The sequence below is a fragment of the Marmota marmota genome, unplaced genomic scaffold, assembly GCF_001458135.2.
Source record: "Marmota marmota marmota unplaced genomic scaffold, marMar, whole genome shotgun sequence".
NCBI classification, from domain to species: Eukaryota; Metazoa; Chordata; class Mammalia; order Rodentia; family Sciuridae; genus Marmota; species Marmota marmota.
In genome coordinates, this window is record NW_025999941.1 from 8967017 (window position 1) to 8988478 (window position 21462).

General features: G+C 41.3%; 1 protein-coding gene across 1 annotated transcript in view; it reads right to left on the bottom strand.

The window, feature by feature from the left end:
• Cacna2d3 (calcium voltage-gated channel auxiliary subunit alpha2delta 3) overlaps nt 1-21462 on the bottom strand; it is a gene marked incomplete at its 5' end in the record, with an annotated part of 864940 nt that overhangs the window by 431448 nt on the left and 412030 nt on the right. The gene's annotated exons all lie outside the window — the stretch shown is intronic.

The following is a 21462-nucleotide window of genomic DNA, read 5'->3' on the forward strand; positions in this document are numbered from 1 at the left end:
CACAATTTAGTCCATAATACCTTCCCAACTCTCAGAGGGCCTAAGCCCTTGTTTTGTAGGTCAGAAAACAGACCAAAGATGTTAAGTAAGTTGCTCAAGGTCACCAGCAAATACCAGAGCCCAGGCCCTCAACAACCTCAGTGTCACGGGAGGATCCCTTCACTTCTTAGACCCCATGCCCAACTAGTCCCTTCCTTGGCAAGCAGGACTCTAACAACACACTTCCACAATAGATTCTGCGTTCTTTTTTTGGTACTAGGGGTTGAACTCAGGGGTGCTTAACCACTGAGCCACATCTCCAGCCCTTTTTATGTTTTATTTTGAGACAGGGTCTCACTGAGTTGCTTAGGGCCTCGCTAAGTTGCTGAGGCTGGTTTTGAACTTGAGATCCTCCTGCCTCAGCCTCCCGGCATAATACACATCCTTAGTACTTTCTTGTGAAAAGATATTTGAGCTATAAGACACTCAAAGCTCCAAAAGCCACAGCAATCACAGCAGGAGCCCCAAAGGCAGAAGCCACATCTGTCAGAAGTACGGAGGTAACCTCCAGGCATGTGGTCTACAAAAACCTCTAGTCATGTGGTTTACAAATTCTGGAGCCCGGCCACCTGTGTTCCAGTTCTAGCCCTGAGACTCTTTATTGGTAAAGTTTTCTCATCAATAAAATAGGGAAAACAAAACACACCAGGGCTGCCAGTTTAGCCCAATAGGATCACAGATGTATGGTAATGAGCAAAGAGACGGAAACTAATAAATATCTAGAAATTACTGGCTGCAATTAAGGGAATTTTTAAAACTTTCTATGAAGGTTCAGAAAGCACATCCTCTCTCTGCACAGCCCCAATGCCTCTGCCTTAGGATTTTCCCAATGGTGCTCATTCTTGGTGTCAATAGTATAAGACTACTTCAGTGAAAACCTTAAAATTGAATTTTTGTCCAGTAACTGCTCCTCTGGCTCCAAGGACTACACATGGGGAAGATTTTCAAGTTTACTTCCAAAGCAAACTTAAAACAACAACAAATGACTCTTCAAAAACTCATATGAATAAATAAAGAGGGTCTAAATAATATCAGAGCAATATTCAGGTAAGCGTGAAGCTGGCATCTACATCGTGGGATGTGGGCACAGGGGCATTTTGCTCTAATGATAGTTTAGCCTTTTATATTCAGAGCTGGTGAGAAGTGGGATTGGGGAGGTGGTGAGAGGAGTTCAGGCCCTATCTTGCAGTGGTCCAGCTCCAGGCATCCAAGTTCCCATGAGTGCAGGCCAGGGCTACAAATGCAGGGCCACGAAGGCAGTGGGATGGGACCTGGGAAGCCTCTGGCTTCAGCCCTCTTCGTGCACCTGAGAATCCAGAAGCTGAAAGAGACATTCTCCACTAACCGTTCCAGACTCCTGTTGTAACAAGGCTGACTTGATCAGCCTGAATAAGGCTGCTCTTTGGTTCCCCAAAGCGTAAAACAAGAAGCTCATAAGAGCAGGTAAGATAGTGCACATCTGTAATCCCAAAGGCTTGGGAGGCTGAGGCAGGAGGATCGCAAGTTCAAACCCAGCCTCAGCAATTTAGCAAGGCCCAAAGCAACTCAGCAAGACCCTGTGTCTAAATAAAATAGTAAAAGGGGCTGGGTATGTGACTCAGTGGATAAGTGCCCCTAGGTTCAATCCCAGGTGCCAGAAAAACAAAAAAAGAAGAAGAAGAAGCTCATAAGAGGAATGTGCTGGTTGTTGTTATTCGGCCAATGAATGGAAAATATACAATGAAATAAAGAAAAGAGAAGGAAGGGTGGGAGCTACAGGACATGGACAAGTAAGAATAGCAGCTGATCCTTAGACAACTTGATAAACCCCTTCTCACAATTTGTGCTGTGATTTTGCCTTCAAATAAAGATAAGGAGTGGCTGGGTGCAGGGGTGCATGCCTGTAATCCCAGCAACTAGGGAGGCTGAGGCAGGAGGATCACAAGTTCAAAGCCAGCCTCAGCAACTTTGTGAGGTCCTAGGCAACTCAGTGAGACCCTGTCTCTAAATAAAACATAAAAAGGGCTGGGGATGTGGCTCGGTGGCTAAACACCTCTGGGTTCAATCCCCAATACCAATACATACACATATACATACATGCAAAGAGGACTAGGTGACTTCAGCTAGAGACCTGGACCAGACTCAGGTCTCATCTCATTTTAGAATTTAGATGCATTTTATTCTGCTAGGAGAGGATTCTGCATCTAAAGTCACTATGAAAGACAGGGTCACTCAAATTGAGCTACAATAAAGTCTCACCCAATGCATATAAAATGGCTTCTACTGCACAACTCACATTTCTAATTCTGATGGGCTGGGATTCACTGGTGGCACTGTTCTGAGATCCTCACATACATTTATGAGCATCTGGACAGGCAGTGGGAGAAACAAACAAGGTCTCAGGCCTCATAGAACTTATTTCCTATTGGGCAGGGGGTGGGGCAGTTGAGGGGCAAGATAATAAATAAATGTTGAAGGTTCAGGAGCTTGTAGCAAGTGCTCTGGATAATGGGTTTGGTGAAAAAGAATGATATAGAGAGCCTGGGGTCCCTTGGTTGGATGGTCACTAAAATGTGAGTATTCAAGGCATAAAGGAGCAAGTACTAGGACTGGAAGGACCATTGTGTATCTGAAACGGTGGCCCGTGTCCCTCTGAACAACAGAGGCTGGCTTGCAATGGGGTTAGAAGGTGAGTCCACAACAGGACAATGGCCACCTCACTCATGCATGGCAAGAAACCAGAACGTTCTCATAACCATCATAAGCAAGTAGGTTTTGACCTGTGATATAGGTTGAATTGTGGCCTAGGAAAAGGATGTACTGAAGCCCTTACCCTCTGACCTCAGAAGGTATCCTTGTTTTGAAGGGTTCTTGTAAATGTAATTATTGGAAGTAAGATGAAATCCTACTAGAGTACGGTGGACCTCTAATCTAATAGGACTGGTTTCCTTACAAGCAGACCACCAGGGGAAGAGAGACACCACCACAGGATTGGAGTGGTACATCTATAAGCTAAGGGACACTAAGGTTGGTGGCAAGCCATCAGAACCTACAGGGAACAGAGGAAAGTTCCTCCTAGACATTTTCAGGGGAAGCAGACCCTAGTGAACATCTCAATTTTCAGAATTCTAGCCTCTAATGCTGTGAGACAATGTATTTCTGCTGTCTTCTGCCACCCAGTCTATAGGACATTACTGTAGCATCCCCAGCATGGCTCAGGCTGCACAGTTTTCAAGGTTTTGGTGAATTCTGCCAACACCACTGGCTTAGACTTCCCTAGGACTTCGAAAATCACAGTTTGCAACAACCCTGTCACGTTCCTTAGCAGTCATCTCCTAGAGTTTAGACCATGAGAGGCACAGGTCACCCTTATTATCCAGGAACCTCACATTCATGAACCCAATAAGGATTCTGGGCAAGGAGCCAGAGCCCATCTCTCTCCCCTCCAAGAAGCCATGCAGATAAGAGCCACACTCTTACTGAAAACCTTGCAGATTTCTAACTTATGAAAACACTCATTTGCCCAGGCATCAGCATTTCTTTTGTTACAAGCAGTAAAAATGTAGTGTAGCTTGCCATCTGATGAGTTTTCAAGTCAATGGCAAGATTCAGGGCACCAGCTGCAGGCAGGTGCCATAACTGGAATAAACAGGCCTCTCGCAGCTCTTCCCTGTCTTGGACTCTCAGAGTCCTCAACAGACAGTCTTCGCTGACCATTTTTGTGAGGGGCACAGGGGACCTTGATTTATCAACTAATGGTCCCATCAAGATTGTTAGTAGTAAAGGTGCTACTAGCAATAAAAGACAGAGATGGATGTAGGTCAGCCCAGCATTCATAAGCAAACAAGATGCAAACTGTGACACTATAACACAAGCCATGTGAAAGACTGAGTCCCTGTGGCTGGTGGCTCTATATAACAACAGACTCTGACAATGCCATTTTTTTTTTGGCACCTAGAGGTGCTTAACACTGATCCACATGCCCAGTGCCCAGTGCCCCCACCCCTTTGATGTTTGACTTAGAGACAGGGTCTTATTGAGTTGCTGAGGCTGGCTTTACATTCACGATCCTCTTGCTTCAGCTTCCTGAGCTGCTGGGATTACAGCTGAAACTAGTTTTGAACTCACAATCCTCCTGCTTCAGTCTCACAAGTTGCTGGGATTGCAGGAATGTCCCACCATGCCCAGCCTTATTCTTAAAATTCAAAACTCAACTGAGTAAAACATATTCTTAAGATTGCCCTCTCCTGACTCCATCCTAGACCTTCAACATCCCATCTCTTCTCTTCTTCTGAACAAATATTATGAGTCCTTCTGTGGGAGACTCGCCTTGTTTTCAGGTCTCTCCTGATTGCTCCTCTACTCCCAGGAACTGCCCTTGTTGCTTAAAGTGGATACCTTAGACCACTTCAGAACCTACCTGACTAGCCTTCCTGGGAAGAAACCAGGACCCCATTAAGAGCAGCCAAGTTCCCAGGCTAATCTACTTGCTATGACATTAGTCAGTATGTAGTCACATGGTACCTTGCATCTATAGCATATCTTCATGTAGCATATGTGTGCTGTGTAGTGTCTATCCATGTAGCATACACACATGGGCATGGGCACTCACACATGCCACCACTGAATCAGCACTTGTCCCTCTGAAGAGTACATAATTTCTTTCCCTCATTATCCAAATTCAATGCACCATCAAGACCTACCATGTCTATTTCCAAACATGCCCTAGACCCATTCACTGTTAGCCATCTCCATTGTACCATCCTAGCCCAAGCCGCCATTCTCTCATGCACCTGGACTCTGAGAAGGACCCAGATCTATGGTCACAGCTTCTAATCTGACCTTATGTGCTCCATTCTCCTCGTAGCACTTAAAGGATTTTTTTAAAAATGCAAATCACATCATGCCAATCCTCAATATGAGGTATTCTGATGGCTTTGAAAAGTTTTTCACATAGAGCATGCATGACCTCTTCAGAATAGCCCAAGATGTGCCCTCGGCCCACCTCTGACCAGGCCCTGCACAAGGCAAGCTTGCCTCATGCAGGTCTCCTTCCAACCGGTACCTGCTCAAAGAGGTCTTCTCGAACAGTCAACCCGCCCCACCAAGTTGCTCTCTGCCAACTAAACTCAGTTTTACTCTTTAAAAACTCAGCTCTTTCTTCCAATCTGTTGGATTCCCTCAACAAGCATTTACTGAGTACCTGTTAGGAGCCCTCCTGGAGGTCATATTCCAACAAGTGAGGAAGCCAATAAATGACAGAGGACAGGACATCACTCAGCGTGATAAGCATATGAGATAAATGTCACAGAGGGAGAGGATGGAGAGGCTACAGTTTTCAACGGAAAGCTCAGTGACAGCACCTCTGAGGTGGTGGCATTTGGTCAGAGAGACCTAAGGTAGTGAGAGAGCCAGATCCCTCCACGCAGAAGGAACCCAAGTGCCAAGAACCTGGACTGGGGCAAATCCTGTGGTTTCAAAGGATGGATGGAAGGCAGCATGGCGGCAGCCCCGTGAGCAGGAGGCAATGGGCAGGGGTAAGACTTACATTCGTACAAAAGCTAAATTTCATTTGGCCCAATTTTAATTCCATACATCTATCCTGAAGAATTCATCAAAAAAATATGTACATAAAGATGCTCATCCCAGTCACTGTTTATAAAAGCAAACCCAGTTGAAAGTAAGCTACCTCTTCAACAATAAGGAGGTGGGAATGAGGTGCAGTCATCTAAAATGTTACAGAATGTTCCAGGTCTATAAAGGTGATCATAACTTCCTGTTACTTTTAAAAGGCACCTATGTAAGTTACAATTCAACTTTTCCTTTTTAAAGCACAAGAGCATCATATATTATGACCTTCCAAATAAACACAGAAATATTGTAGTTGGTTCATTTTCATCATAGAACTACATGTAATGTACAATTCTATTCCTTTTGCTTGTCCATATTCTTTTATCTTGGCTATTTTGTGGATATTTTTTTCTTTTCTTTTCTTCCTTTTTTTTTTTTTTTTTACTGTGAAAGCATCATTACACAGACAGCCTCCTTGCTGTGGCTGAGCCCCCTCTTCCCAGCATGTCTGTGTTTGTGGAAGTGTCTCATATTGTGGAATCACATTCTCAGTGCTGCTTTCCAATGTGGCAGCAGTGCCATCTTGGTCTGATGGACAGAATTGCCCATTGGATGCCCGCCCCTGGACCAAGAGCAGTGTGGGGACAGGGGATGAAGAAATGGCCCTTTCCTTCCAGGAAGCCAGACTGATGCTCAGGACACAGCCTTAGAGTTGTAGTTAGAATTTGTCTTCTGGGAGCCAAAAAGACCTCCAAGATACCTCAGAGGAGTGGCCCTTGAAAGCAAGGAAAGGGTTGGATGGATGGAGAGAGCCTGGCGGGGAGGAGATCTCCTGGGAAATAACAAGAACTGAACACAATTGGGAGGCACTGCTTGGAGAATTGGCCAGCCCTGGGCCCTGACTGAGGAGGAAGCAAGCAGGACAGCTCCTCTCCCTCTCCCCTGAAGCCAAACCGCACGAGTTATCAGAGCTGGGGAGCACAGGGGTGGGCAGGGCCAGGGCTGTCTCCCAGCTCAGCTCCCTGATTGATTCTGCCAGAGCTACAAATGCAACCGACTCACCAATTAGGACAGAGTTGACTGAATCTCACCCACATCTCCAGGTATTTCTTCTTTCTACACATGTGTTGACAGTGACACCAAACAGTGGGGGTACCACCTTGCACTTCAAACACCAGGGCTACCTGAAGAACCCGACCCACTGCACTGCTTCAAGTGAGTTTTAAATCCCAGATCATGAGGATGGTGTGTTTTTCCCCTCTTTTTATTGGTGCATTATTATTGTTCATAGGGAATGGTGTTTTTTGAAGGGTCCCCGTTCAGTCCCCTTGTAGGGTGCACGGAAAGAAGTTGTCTCCTCTCGGGGTCAGATAAAGTTTTACATCATCATGAATGAAGTACAACAAACCAAACACTGGTTTTTAAAATGACTATTTTTAAATTATCAACACTGGGCATGGTGGCTCATGCTTGCAATCCCAGCAGCTCAAGAGGCTGAGGCAGGATAATCTTGAGTTCAAGCCAACCTCAGCAACTTAGTGAGGCCCTCAGCAACTTAGTGAGATCCTATCTCTAAATTAATTAATTAATCAATTAATTTAAAATAAAAAAATAATAAAAATTGGGCACCTTAAACCTCAGTCTCTTTACCTTAAAACAAAAAATTAAAAAATTTACTATAATTTAAAACTCTCTTCTCCCATTATTATTTAACTATTATTTCAAAGGCTCCTCTTAAACAGGTAGGAAAGAAGAAATAATTTATTATCAGAGCTACTAAAATTGAGTCCAAACCCAGGGTTGGCACCATGGCAATGTGACTTGTGTAGTAACAGGCACCCTGTGCTCAGAAGGGCACCTCATTGAATTCATGGCCTGCTCTTGCTCTGCTGATATTCTTAAAAGTTGTTGAACAAGAAGTTTTATATTTTAGTTTATATTGGGTTCTTTTCTTTGTCTGTTTTCTGTTGCTCTAACAAAATACCTGCAGCTAGGTAACTTATAAAGTAAAGGAGTGTATTTGGACTCATAGTTCTGGAAGTCCAAGCACATGGTGCTGGTATCTGTTCAGCTTCTGGTAAGGAATTGGAATGGCTCCGTGCGTGTTGGAAAAGCAAGCAGGCAGGCATGTGCAGACCAGAGGCACATGTAAAAGAGGGGACGTGCCAGCTCACTGTAATGGCCTGCTCTCTCAAGAACTAGTCAATTCCTATTCATTTATCCAGTCTTTCTATAAGGACACCAAACCTTCTCAAAAGGCCCCGTCACCTCTCAACACCATCACCCTGGGGCCAAACCTCAAAGTGGAATTTTAATGGAGAAAAAAATATATTCCAATCATAGCATGGTTGTGGGCACTCCTGATGGTACTGGGGCTTAAGGTAGACAGGGACAGGAACTAGGCACCTCAGCAGAGGACTGCTCCATTCATAGTTGTTTTTTTTTTTTTTTTTTTGTCTCTACACAAATGCCTACCAGTGGTCATCCATACCCAGTTTTATTTACTAGTGTCCTAAAAGGCTAAAATGAAGAAAGAGTATTTTTCTTTTCTTAGCTGGTTACTGGGCAAAGAAATCTTCACATTTGTTAGATTAATATGCCAACAATTTAAAACTAGCCAGTGTTAAAGAACAGGCAGAAATGAATATATTTAGAAGGCAACTCCTAACCATGAAACATATTTATTTATTTTTTAAAAATTTTTGGTACTGGGGATTGAACCCAGGGGTGCTCAACCACGGAGCTACATTCCCAGCCCTTTTTATTTTGAGACAGGGTCTCATGAAGTTGCCGAGGCTGGCTTAGAACTTGTGATCCTCCTGCTTCAGTCTCTGGAGTTGCTGGGATTGTAGGCATGTACCATTTTGCTTGGAAGTGTGCTTAATATTTTAACTCCCTAAGTGAGTCAGACATTTCAATTTGACTGATAGTAATAATAAGAGACCAGAAATGCATGGAACTTCTGCATTCAAACAAACCCAAGGAAGGATGCTAGAGTTTCTTGTAGAGTCTCTTGAGTCTTTGATTTGGAGTTGTGCTGGACCAGAGTGGTGGCTAACAGTAGGCTGATGAACAGACTGCCACAAGACTTTCTAGAAGCTAAAAAAAACATCAGAGGGCTCCAGGCTGAGGGGCTCTGATCTAGTGAGCTTCATGTGAATCAAACATCTATATTTTTTTAAATGCTGTTCATGGAATTCTCAGGCCCAGGCAAGTATTGGTCATTAGAATGGGAATTCAGATAATACCCAAGTCCAGATGGAGATAATCAAATGTGCCCAAGTCTCATGCTGCATGACATGTCTACAGTGAAAATGAGGTAAGTGTGCAGTCTTGGGCAATCACTTAAGATCATGCAATTCCTTGTGCAAGACTTTGGACACACGATACAGATGGCGCACATGTGCACGTGCGCACGTGCGCGCACATACACAAACACACACACACACACACACACACACACACACACAAATGGATTTCTATGAAAATACATCAGAAGTGAAGAAATCTCTGGGCAGGGAGATGAAGCTCAGGTTCAGGGAGCGTAATGACAGGGAGGCTCCAGTCTTCAAGTCCAGGCTGTACTCCGGGGAACTGCTCCATCAAATATCCACATCTTCCACTCTCAGCTCATTAGACACACACACAATGAAGCCCAACGTAGGGGGCTCTTCACAACTGGGAATGAAGAGAAGCCAAAAACAAGGACAGCAGGAGGCTGGATTTATAAGTCAGCTCCCTTGGTGCCTCACAGCACACCACATCATCTTGGTTACTCTGCAATTGGCAGATCCCAAAACTGGTCCTTTCAGAAAAGCTGGGTTTGGGGCTTCTGACCCCTGCCGTGGAATGATAATGAGAAACCAGCTCCAACCAGGGCGAGCTGATGTGTGTAGGATGCGCCCCTTCAAGACCCAGCTGGCTGCTAAATGAGGTCAATCCAGCTCGACCCAGCAAGAGTTTGAAGTAAATACCCATGAAAGCTGCTAGACTTCCGACAAATCTTTTAAGTATTACCAACAGAAGAACATCTCTCTCTAAAGATAAGAAAGACAGCTACCCAAGTGGAAATACCTTCTGTTTGTGCAGCGGGCATGTTTAATGGAGAAGAGGCTCCTGAATTAGCAGCCTGGCCCAAACACAGAGCCAGGGATGGATGCTCGGAGGGTTTAGGAGAGAGAGAGCAAACTCCCAGGTGGTCTTTTCCATTATCTTTAAGCCTTTACCGAGTCAAGTCATTTTGTTCCAAGGCCCTACCCCAGGAGGTGACAGGCAGCATCACTGGCACCTTATTGGCGAGAAAACAGCTCCTTCCTGGGAAATGCTTTCAGGACCAACTTCGGCTTCTAAAGTGCTTCAGGCAGCTATGTGACTGACCATTTGGGGGCCATGCACAGCTTGTGCCGGCTGGCTTCATAGATAGGGCCTCTGGCCAGCAGAGCATAGGGTCTGAGCCTGGCATCTGGACAGTCTTCCCCAGGTTCAGTGATCACAGCTGAGGCAGAGACCCTGGCAGTGCCCCTCCTACCCACAGGCTCCGCCATGTGACTGGGAGGCCAAGATGGGAGGATGAACCAGACCTGAGGACCTGACCCAGACCTGAGGATAAGCACAGAGTGAAATCACTCAGCACTAAAAGCTTCAGTGATTTCTCATAGCTCATTTCAAGCAGGATTGGCAACAGGCTTAATTCTGCAGAAATAATTATCAAATTAGAAGACAGGCCACAAGGTTGTTTTTCAGCCTTGACGGAATAATCTGCATATGAAAGCCTATTGTTTGGGCTGCCAACATCTTTTTTTCTTATTAACAAGTTACTTTATTTACTTGAAGCCCCAGGAAGGAAAAAAAAAAAAAAAGACTCATGTACATGCACATACAACTCCCTACTAATGGAATCCACAGCACAATCAATCCAATTGTGTTCCACATGATATCACCTCCCATGATACAGAGTAGCCATAGCCACATCAAATAGAAACCCTGAACTTGCAGGCTGCTCTCACATGAAATTGCTGACATTTGACCATTCTGGGATCTACAAAAATAGTAATTTCATATGCTCCCTTCTAACACCTTTGTATTCTGAGCAAGTCACCCTGGATTCATTTCATCCATTATCAAATATGAGCTCCAAGGGTCTGATTTCCTCTCCCACAGAGTCTGTGATGAACAAATGAAAGGAGAGATAAGAAGAGGCTTTGGAAAGCAAGGAAGGAGCTGCACCCCAAGTGTAAGGGGATGGCACGCATGTACTCCTGTTATCCTCATCGCATTCTCAATGTTCTGGATGGTTATAAATAGAACAGCCAAGGCAGCTGCACCTGTAAAGTTAACTCCATGGGGCAGATTTCAAAATGCACGGGAGGGCACCTCTTGCCGATGGCACTTTTTTGATGTCTTCCTATCAATGACAGCTGCCAGATAGCTAACATACAAGAACAGAGTTTCTGACATTGGATGCTGGCCACTAAAACCCAGAGCCTCCTGACCACAGTGGCAGCCCCTGTTCTGCTACAAGTCCCTGGAGTGATCTGTGGAGGGGGATGGGTGCTGTGCATCCTGCAGCCACATTCTGCTCAGAGATGGGTATGTTTACTGATGGCCGAGGACATATTTGTGAATCAAAGTGCTGAGCTATTTCTGTGCCACTTTCTAAGGTAAAGAACCACTTTATCCTTAGCTAAGTATTTGGGAAATCATGAAAAGCTTGTATTGCCTAGTAGAATGGATGTTTCCATTATATCTGTCAAAAGGTAGACGACTCGCCTCCATGGGAAGGATGCCCTCGGAAGTGCTTGTCTGGGAAACTGCAGCTTGTTTGCTTGTGCGGTAAACCCAGGGCCTTACGCACGCACGCAAGGCAAGCACTCTACCAACTGAGCTATATCTACAGCCCCTGCAGCTTGTTTTTTTATACATTTTCTCTTTCTATACCTTAGCCATTTTGGGGTAAAAAAAATACCTTTTAAGAAGGCACTAATAGGTCTGGGGTTGGGGCTCAGCAGTAGAGCGCTTGCCTTGCACTTGTGAGACCCTGGGTTTGATCCTCAGCACCACATAAAAATAAATAAGTGAAATAAAGGTATATAAAAAAAGAAGGCACTAATAATCATTATGACTTAAGTTTATAACTGATCCCTGGAATTCATTAAGTTGCAAGGAACTGGGAAAAACACTTCTAAAGCTGATATCTCATGATTCCCCAGAACCCCTGTGTGATGGATATAAAGGTGAGGTGTACCGATCTTCATCCTGTGGATGGGAAAGGCTTGCAGAGGCTCAGAGTGGCATACTACTTGCCGCAGAGCTGCTCACCATAGCCAAGACTCCAAGCTACACTAACCTGATGGTAGGCACTTTCACTTCTAAAATTACTCACCTCCTCCTTCCAAAATAGGACCTACTGATGAGAATTTAAATTCATCCCTAAAGACTCAAAATTGTCAGGCTGAACTGGAACTCCAATGGGATACACATATGTCCCACTATAACTTAACTCAAAAGCCTAGAAATGCAGGCTCTAGGGCTCTGAGTTTTCTTGGTAATTTTATCTAAACATTTTTTCCTCTCCCAACCTCAAACATGAGGCTACCAGCCCCCATTCTCTTAGCTCCCAGCTTGCCAACCTCTTGTTCTTCCTTTGATCTTCAAGATCACTTTAAACAGTAGCAGGATAAGAAGCCCATTCACTCACCTATGCAGTCAGTGCTGTCTGTCTACCTGGAGGTCAGGAATGTAGGCATCTCTGCTGGAAGGCCACTTCCCCAGAGATGCAGAGGAAGACCACCATGATGGGAAATGGGGAGGGGACAGCTGGAGCCGAAATGAGAGGAGAGATCAGAGACCATGGAGGAGGAAAAATCAGTGGGACCTGGACACTGAGGGAGAGACCCAAGACGGCATGCAGGTTTAGGTTTTGGGTATCTAGGTAAGTGGAAGCACCATTCTTGGGATGACAGTGCTGAAAAGATATCTCTTTGTAGTACTTATTGCCCCCCACCCCCACTCTCCACCCAGTTGCTCTCCCATCATAGTTAATAGCCAAATTGGTTAAAATCATGTATCAGGTAAGAGTAATCATCACTGAGGGAGGGTTCAAGGGCCCCATCTCGAGTAAATAGCTTTGCTCGCCCATTGTAGTCCAGGCAGTGAATGGCGGCATGAGCTCTGGGTAAAGAGGCATCAGCGTTTACAAGGAATGTGAGTGTCTCTGGGAAAATAACTACTCCCTGGGGTCTCAAGTTCTGAGCAGTTCCATCAGTGCTGCCCCAACATGCCACAAACATTGAGACATCAAGACAGGGCAGAAACCCTGGGAAGAGGGCAGTTTGTGTGTTTGATCAGATGCCGAGGTAAAGCTCGGGCAAGCAGCTGTCCCAGGACACACCAAAGCATGGTCACTGGAAGCATGGGGACCGGAGGCTTGGAACAGGAAAATGGCAAGAGTACATCAGATTTCAGCCAGGCAATTCTAAGATAGATTTTTGCTTGAGAAGTCTCCGCTTTTGCTGAGTGGTAGAACCAAGGAGGACCACATACCCACCCACATCCACAACCACACACACACACACACACACACACACACAGAAAGAGAGAGAGAGAGAGAGAGAGAGAGAGAGAGAGAGAGAGAGAGAGAAGGAGAGAGAGAGAACTTGCCAGAGATCTGTCCATGTGCAGACCTAGAGAAGTCCAAGTTCAAAAAATCTCAATAAATTCTCATACAAGTGGAAATGCATAATGATCAAAGTTCTATGTTATTCTTCACTTTAAGCTTCATACAAACGACAATTGTTCTATTAAGGTTGTATAAAGATACTGTAACACATAAATACCCCCGTCACATCCTATTTGAATGTTACTCTTTTAACACATAAATTTGAATTAGGGTTTACTCAATGGGGCATAACTTTAGAAGACTGGGAGAGTATCGAACCATGTCAGAAAGAAAATGCTGCTTGCTCAGAGGGCGAGGCCAATAGGAGAGTATTTGGAATCTTAAGATTAGTGTTAGGGATGTAGTTCGACACCTACTGATTATTTTTACTTGCATAGATCATTTAAGCATTTCCATGTATCCATTCATCTGCCGATTAGCTGAGACCAGGACTTCAAATGTATAAGTTAGAAATCATACTGGTAATCATGAGCATCGAATCAAGAGGTATTTTCTCAATTGTAAAATGCTATCTTTATTACTGACATTATTTCTCATATCTACTTCTATTGACAACATATATCCATGTCTTCTTGACTGCCAGTTAAATTCAGATGAACAGAGAAATCATAAATCAATTAACTGGTAAATTTATTACAGATAGATAGAAATTCAAATCCAAGGTCAAAGTCCAACCCAAATCTTCATTTGCCAGGAGTTAAAAGAGTTAAGGAATATTACCCAACCTAGTCATACTCTCAAATACTGATTTCTGTGTGCACTTTTCTGAAAGATAGTAACCAGAGGCTAATGTAAATACTTTATTTAGTAACAGACTTCTAGTCTTTCCTGAAATGATTGGCAAACTGTGGCTCATGGGCCATTTTTGGCCCACTGCCTGTTTTTGTGAATAAAGTTTTATGGGAGGATAGACATGACCATTCATTGACGTGCTGTCTATGGCTGCTGTCTGGCTATTATTATAAATTGAGCAGTTACATCAGAGACTTCATGGCCCACAAGTCTAAAGTATTTACTACCTGATTTTCAACAAAAAAGTTTGCTGACATCAAGTCTAGACTCAGAGAAGGAATCATACTTATCACACTAAAGTGAACTGGAGATTTAAAAAAAAAAAAAAGAATCTGCACCATATTGATGGTTTTAATACAAACTATACATTGGCACATACTGGCTAATCTACTGGCTAATCTAGATAGTTCTCCAATAGTAGCTTGGCTATGGTCCAATAAGTAAAGTTTATCAAGTGAGTATAAATAGATAATACAATATAAAGAAGGCAGTAAGTGAACAGAGTTCCTGGGACATATCTCTCATAGAAACAATCCCCCAAACAATCATTTTGATAACTTAAACTCAGCAAAGCTATCCTTCAGGAATTAGCAAATATTTTGCATTGTGTGTCATTCAAATCACTATAAGGTAGTAGCAGTTTAATTAATTTAAGCCCACAGATGAAATGGATTTAAAATGTGGCCATCTCTCTTAACCTTTTTAAGCAGAAATCAGCTGTTTTGCAAATGGAAAAACCTATCTCAAAATTAGCAGAAAGGACACCCTCCATAACACAGAGAAACCACTGGGTTTATGTTTACAGTCCTACAGAAAAAGCTTATTTTATTATGGCATTTGCCATAATATGGTGAATGGATGGAACTAAAGACTATCATGCCAAGTGAAATAAGCCAATCCCCCCAAACCAACCTACTCATACTACATTCTCTCTGATATGCAGATGCTCACATACAGTAAGGGAGTTGGGAAGGTAAAAATAGAAGCTCATAGGATTAGACAAAGGAGAATGAAGGAAAGGGAAGGGGAATGGATATGGGAAAGACAATAGAATGAACTGGACATAACTTTCCTATGTTCATATATGAATACACGACCAGTGAAACTCTACATCATGTATGACCACAAGAATGGGATCCTAATTAGAATAACTTAGACTCCATATCAAAATACATGATACGGTCATGTTACATCTAAATAGAATAAATTTTAAAAAGTGAAAAAAAGAAATACTTTATTTTAAATATTTGTTTTGGTTTTCAGTAATAAGAACTAATTATTCAATATTTTATTTCCCATTGCAAACAGATTTTGGGCTCAGAGCAGACATTCTAAGAATGCAGAAATATATCAGGTGTACCTAGTGAGTTGTCATCTTCATTCCTTCCCTCCTCTTTCCTGTCCTCTCCCCTTTCTTTTTCTTTCCTTCTATCTTAAAGCAAGTAAAATAGAAACTACAAAGAATACTAATTGCAATTTAGTTTTATTCTAACCCAACTAAACACCATTGTTACTCTTTCATAGAGACAAATATGTATATATGTGTATGTAAACACACACACACACACACACTTCATTTCCTTAATTTTACTTAGAGCTATATTATGTTAAATTATTTAAATTATTTCAGATCTAGAATTTATTTTGGTTTTTCTTCACTTTTCTCTGTGTAATTTATTTCTTACACAACATTTAAAAAGCAATGCAATTTTTACTACTGTTTATTAGTTTTGAATTGAATAAAGTGGGTTAGTATTTGATCCCACCACATACTTTTTCTCCCCTGCTCTTGGAACCCAAAATGCTTCCTGCTATGCAGAAGGCCTACTTTCTGCTTATGGCTCATAAAACACCCCTTTATTGTTGGCAAACCACATTTATGTCCTTATGGATATATAAGGCAGACCTTTTACAACCTCGATTGCCTCCTCTGACAAACTCAGGCTGAAAGAAACAATACTGGGGAAAATCCAGGAACTCTGATGTACTTTTGTTAGTCCATGAACTTCCGCGTCTCCTGGTCTCACAGGAAAAGATCAAAACTACCAAGGAAAATGAGAGTTACATGGGTCTCTAGGATCGGCGGGGTTGGCAACAAATATTCGCAAATGAATCCTAAACAGAGCCAGGAAATTCAGTGGATTTCAGAACATCTTCATTACAAAACCAGAGAAAAACCATATCACTCTCTTTCCTCCCCTTTCCCCACTCTGCTCCCTGCAGAGAGACCACAGGAGGTTCATTTTAAGGTCTGATGAATGGTTCAGAAGGTCTGAAGTAGATTACAAGGAGAGTTTACTCATTTGGATTCTATATTTGAACTCCAGGCTCACCCAATTTGTCATGGTTTCTTTTTTCCTTAAAGAAAAGAAAGTCGGTTGTTTGGTATATAAATCAGCAAAGCAAAATTCTCTCCAGACAGTAAACAATATCTTGAAAAGACAAAACCCAAAACTTCATAGAACCAAAGGATCCTTTGTCCAGGGACGAGTTGCTGTGGGCCATTTCAAGATAAGTAACAGGGAACCTATAACCCAGCACAACCTAATTTGACCAAGACCACCATTTTTAGTCTCACCTTGACTTCTATATTACACTGAGATCCTCTCACTCCCTTTCCACGTTTTGAAAATGAATTTTATAGAATGTTGTTTTAATTAATATGACCTAGCTTCAGTCTTTCAGGGGTTACCTGAAAGATTGGTGAAACCAGAGATGGATGTCACTTGTCCAAAAGTACACGACATAATCGTCTCAGATCTCCCTTTCTCAAAGTCCCTTTCACACCTGTTATGGTTTAGATGTGGTGCCCCCAAAAGCTCACGAATGAGACAATGCAAGAAAGATCAGAGAAGAAATGATTGGGTTGTGACAGTCTTAACCTAATCAGTGGATTAATCCCCTAATGGGATTAACTGAATGATAACTAGAGGCAGGTGGGGTGTGGCTGGAGGAGGTGGGCATTGGGGCCATGGCTTTGGAGTATGTATTTTGATCTGGAGAGTGAAGTCTCTCTCTCTCTGCTTTCTGATCATCATGTGAGCTGCTTCCCTCTGCCACACTCTTCCTCCATGATGTTCTGCCTCACCTCAACCCCTAAGGAATGGAGACCTCTGAAACCTTGAGCCCTCAAATAAACTTTTCCTCCTAAAATTGTTCTGGTCAGATCTTCTAGTCACATCAGCAGAAAAGCTGGCTGAAACAATTCCCCTTCAAGTAACTCGAAAAAAACTGTACAGGGCCAGCAATTAAAAGATAAAAATTATGGGTGGAAAGAATCTTTTATATTGACTGCCATTAGAACGTTTCAGGTCACACATTAAAGTTTTGATTAAAGAGTGAAACATCCGGAAGGATTTGGCACATTTTAATCAAAATTACTTCACTCAGAGGATGGAAGGCTAACACCTACCGTCACATGGTCAGTTCTATATCAGTTTCTACAGAATTTCATAATCCTCCATCCCCATCACACGAATGCAAAAAAAGTGGCCTCAAAAACTGTCATTTAGGGTAATTGGCCAGAAATAGACCAGAGAAGACTGCCAACCCTGTAACCAGATAATTTCACCCACAATCTCATTCAAATTGTCTTGATTATATTAAAATGTGTTGGGTTTCATGCATTCATTTTCAATGTTTTGTGGATCTTTTATTGAAATGAAATAAAAGAAACTTTTTTTTCCAACTATAACCCTCTCTCAGATGGCCATTCATTGGTGTTCCTATGGACCATCTACCTCAGAAGCCCTGGCCTGGTTGCACACAATCTTTTCCTTCTGGATAACCATGTAGTCTGCCAATACAGGCCTGTCTCTTAGGTACAGGCACAGACAGCTGGAAAGGCATGGAAAGGCAGGCTGCTGACTGGGCTGCCCTACTCCTCACACAATGAGGCACCTGCCTTAGCAGAATCAGAATTTATGGCAGACACATAGGAAAGACACTCTGGAAAAGGAACAATTCCTGACATTAGGTCAGAGGCCCTAGGTATGGGTCTTCTCCACCAGGAATCTGCAGTTAGGAAAGCATATCTAAACCTGAATTTTTCTTTTTATGGATTTGAAAATCTCTGTTATGTTCCACCGAGTAAGTGCTGAATGTATATTCCCTACCATCAAATTGTTGATAAAAATGGAAATCAGTTCAGATTAACCAATGGAGCTCACCTTTATTTTAAAATGGCTCTGAGACACCAAAGAAAAATAAGTGCTTTGTGTGCTGAGATTTTTCTGCAAATAAAGATACCCACAAGTTCAAACATAGAAACTTGTTGCCATTGGGAAACAAAATACAATCAATACCTTTAAATTACAACTAACACATATTACACAACTGTTCACTTTAATTTGATATAATTTCTTTTAAAAGAGTTCTTCTCATACTTCTGATTATTTTTTAATTATACTTTGTATTTGGAAGTGATTATAGATTCACATGTAATTGTGAGAAATAATGAAGAGAGATGCCACCTAGACTTTACATGGTATTTTCTAATGGCATGTTGCAAACTATAGTACAATGTCATAACCTGTGTATCAGCATTGATATGGTCAAGATACAAAGCAGTTGCTCTTTTATAGCCACACTAACCTGTCCTTACCCTCTCCCCGACCCTAACAACCACTAATCTGTTCTCTATTTCTATAATTCTGTCACTCAAAAAAAGTTGTATGAATGGAATCATACAGCATATTTTTAGGATTGGCTTTTTTCACTCACAAAACTCCCCAAAGCTTCACTCAAAGTAGGGTGTATCAATAGTTTGTTCTTTTTTAAATTGGCAAGTCACATTCCATGGTATGGATATAACATAGTTTGTTTAACTATTCACCCACTGAAGGATAACTCAACTGTTTCTAGTTTTGGGGAGCTATTATGGTAAAACTGCTATGAACATTTTCATATATAGGAATCTGGAAGAGGATTATGGTTGAAAAAATGTTTTTTTGTCCTTTATTTCAATAGAAGGTCCATGAAACGTTGAAAATAAATGTTCACAAATGTACCAATAAGTTTTAATTTCTCTGAGATAAATGTCAAAGATTGCAATTGCTGAATCATATGACAATTGCATACTTAATTTTGAAAGAAATGGCTAGACTATTTTCCAGAAGGGCTGTCCATTTTACATTTCCACCAGCAACGTAAGAATGATTCCATTTTTCCATTACTTTATCATTATTTGGTGTTTACTGTTTTATTCATTTTATATTCGATTACAGCCATTCTGTTAAGTGTTCGTCGTGGTTTTAATTTGCATATCCCTAGGGATGTTGAATATCTTCTCATGTACTTAATTTCCATCAGCATATCCTCTTCGGTAAAATTTTTCTTTGTGGTTTTTGTCCATTTTCCAATTGGGTTGTTTATTTTTACAGTTGATTTTTGAGACTAGCTTCTATATTATAAATTTGTTCTTTACCAGATATGTGGTTTGCAGATATTTTGCCGCAATCAATAGCTTGTTTTTTCATCCTCGTAGCAAAGTGTTTCACAGGCCAAAAGTTTTAATTTTTTAAACAATCTTTTTCAAATTTTCCTTTTATGAGTTGAAAGTTTGGTATCAGGCCTAAGCATTCTTTGCCTACCACTAGATCCTGAAAATATTCTTTGTTTTTCCAGAGAGTGTAATAGTTGTGTGTGTGTGTGTGTGTGCATGTGTGTAAACATATATACTTTTTACATTTCATTTAGGTCTCTAATCCATTTGAGTTAAATTTTGTTCAAATTGTAAGATTTAGATCAATGTTACTTTTTATTTTTGTTGATTTGTTTTCATCTGTGTATGTTCAATTGCTCCATTGACTTTTGTTGGAAAGGATATCCTTCCTCCCTTTAATTGTTTTTGCACATTTGTCAAAAATCCATTGGGCATATTTGTGTGAATGTTGGGTCTGTATTCTCTATTCTAGTCCATTGATCTACACCTATATTCCTCCACTAATGCACATTAACTTGGTTACTGTGATTATATAATAGGCCTTATCATTGAGTGTTTTTTTTTACTTCTTTATTTTTCTTCTTCTAGATAATTTTACTTTCTAGGGTCTATACCTTTCTATGCCAATTTTAAAATGTTATTTTCCATGTCTACAGAAAATTCTGGGATTTTGACAGCAATTGCATTAAGCTCACAGATCAATTTGAAGAGAACTGATGTCTTTACAATAATGAGTGCTCCCATCCATGAACATGGTCTGTCTATTTATTTAGGTCTTTGATTGCTTTCATGAGCATTTTGTAATTTTCAGAATACACAGCCTACTCATGTTTTGTCTATTACATTACAGTGACAGTAAATAGTATTGCATTTTAAATTTTGGTTTCCATGTGTTCACTGTTAGAACAGGTTGAGTGTTCCTAATGCAAAAATGTGAAATTCAGAATTCTTCAAAATTGGACTTTTTTTTGAGATTTTGGAGCATTTAGGATTTTGAATCTTCAATTTAGAGATGCTCAATCAACAAACTTATGTAAATATTTTAAAATCTAAAAAAGTACAAAATCTGCAATACTTCAGTCCCAAGCATTTCAGATAAGAGATATTTGACCTATATATGGAAATGTGATTGGATTTTCTGTATTAACCTTCTATATAGGACTTTGCTGAACTTATCAGTTCTTAGGAGATGTGTGTGTGTGTGTGTGTGTGTGTGTAGACTGTTTGAAATTTTCCATATATACATCACATTGCCTGAAAATATAGATAATTTTAATTCTTCTTTTCTGAACTGCATGTCTTCTATTTCTTTTCTTAGAACAGCTAAAACTTGCATATTGAATGAGAGTATGAGTGCAAATAACCTTACCTGTTCCCAGTCTTATGAGAAAAAGCTTTCAAACTTTCACCAAGTTTGATATCAGATGTAGGTTTTTGTAGGTATTTATCAATTTCAGGAAGTTTCTGTCAATTCCTACTTAGAGATTTTTTTTTTAAATCATAAATGCATGAGTGTATACTAGAATTTTTATGAATTTTTTTCTGAATCAATGATATGATCATATAATTTTTCATCTTTAGCCTGTTGATACAGTTAATTACATTGATTGATTGACTTGCCACTGCTATTAAACTGGCCTTGCATATCTGGAATATGCCATACTGGTGATGGTGAATTACTCTTTATATACATCGTGGGATTTTATGTGCTAAAATTCTGTTATGGATTCTTGCATGTAAGTTCATGAGGAATATTGGTCACTAGTTTTCTTTTTCTGTACTGTCTTTGGTTTTATCAGAAAAACACTAGCCTTATAAAAGGATGCATGTGGGGGAGAGAATTCCATCTTCTATTTTCCCGGAAGACACATACAAGAGTGGTATTAATTTTTTCTTTAAATGCTTGGTAAAAATTATCCATGACACCATCTGGGCCTAGAAATTTGGTGGGGGGGGGGGG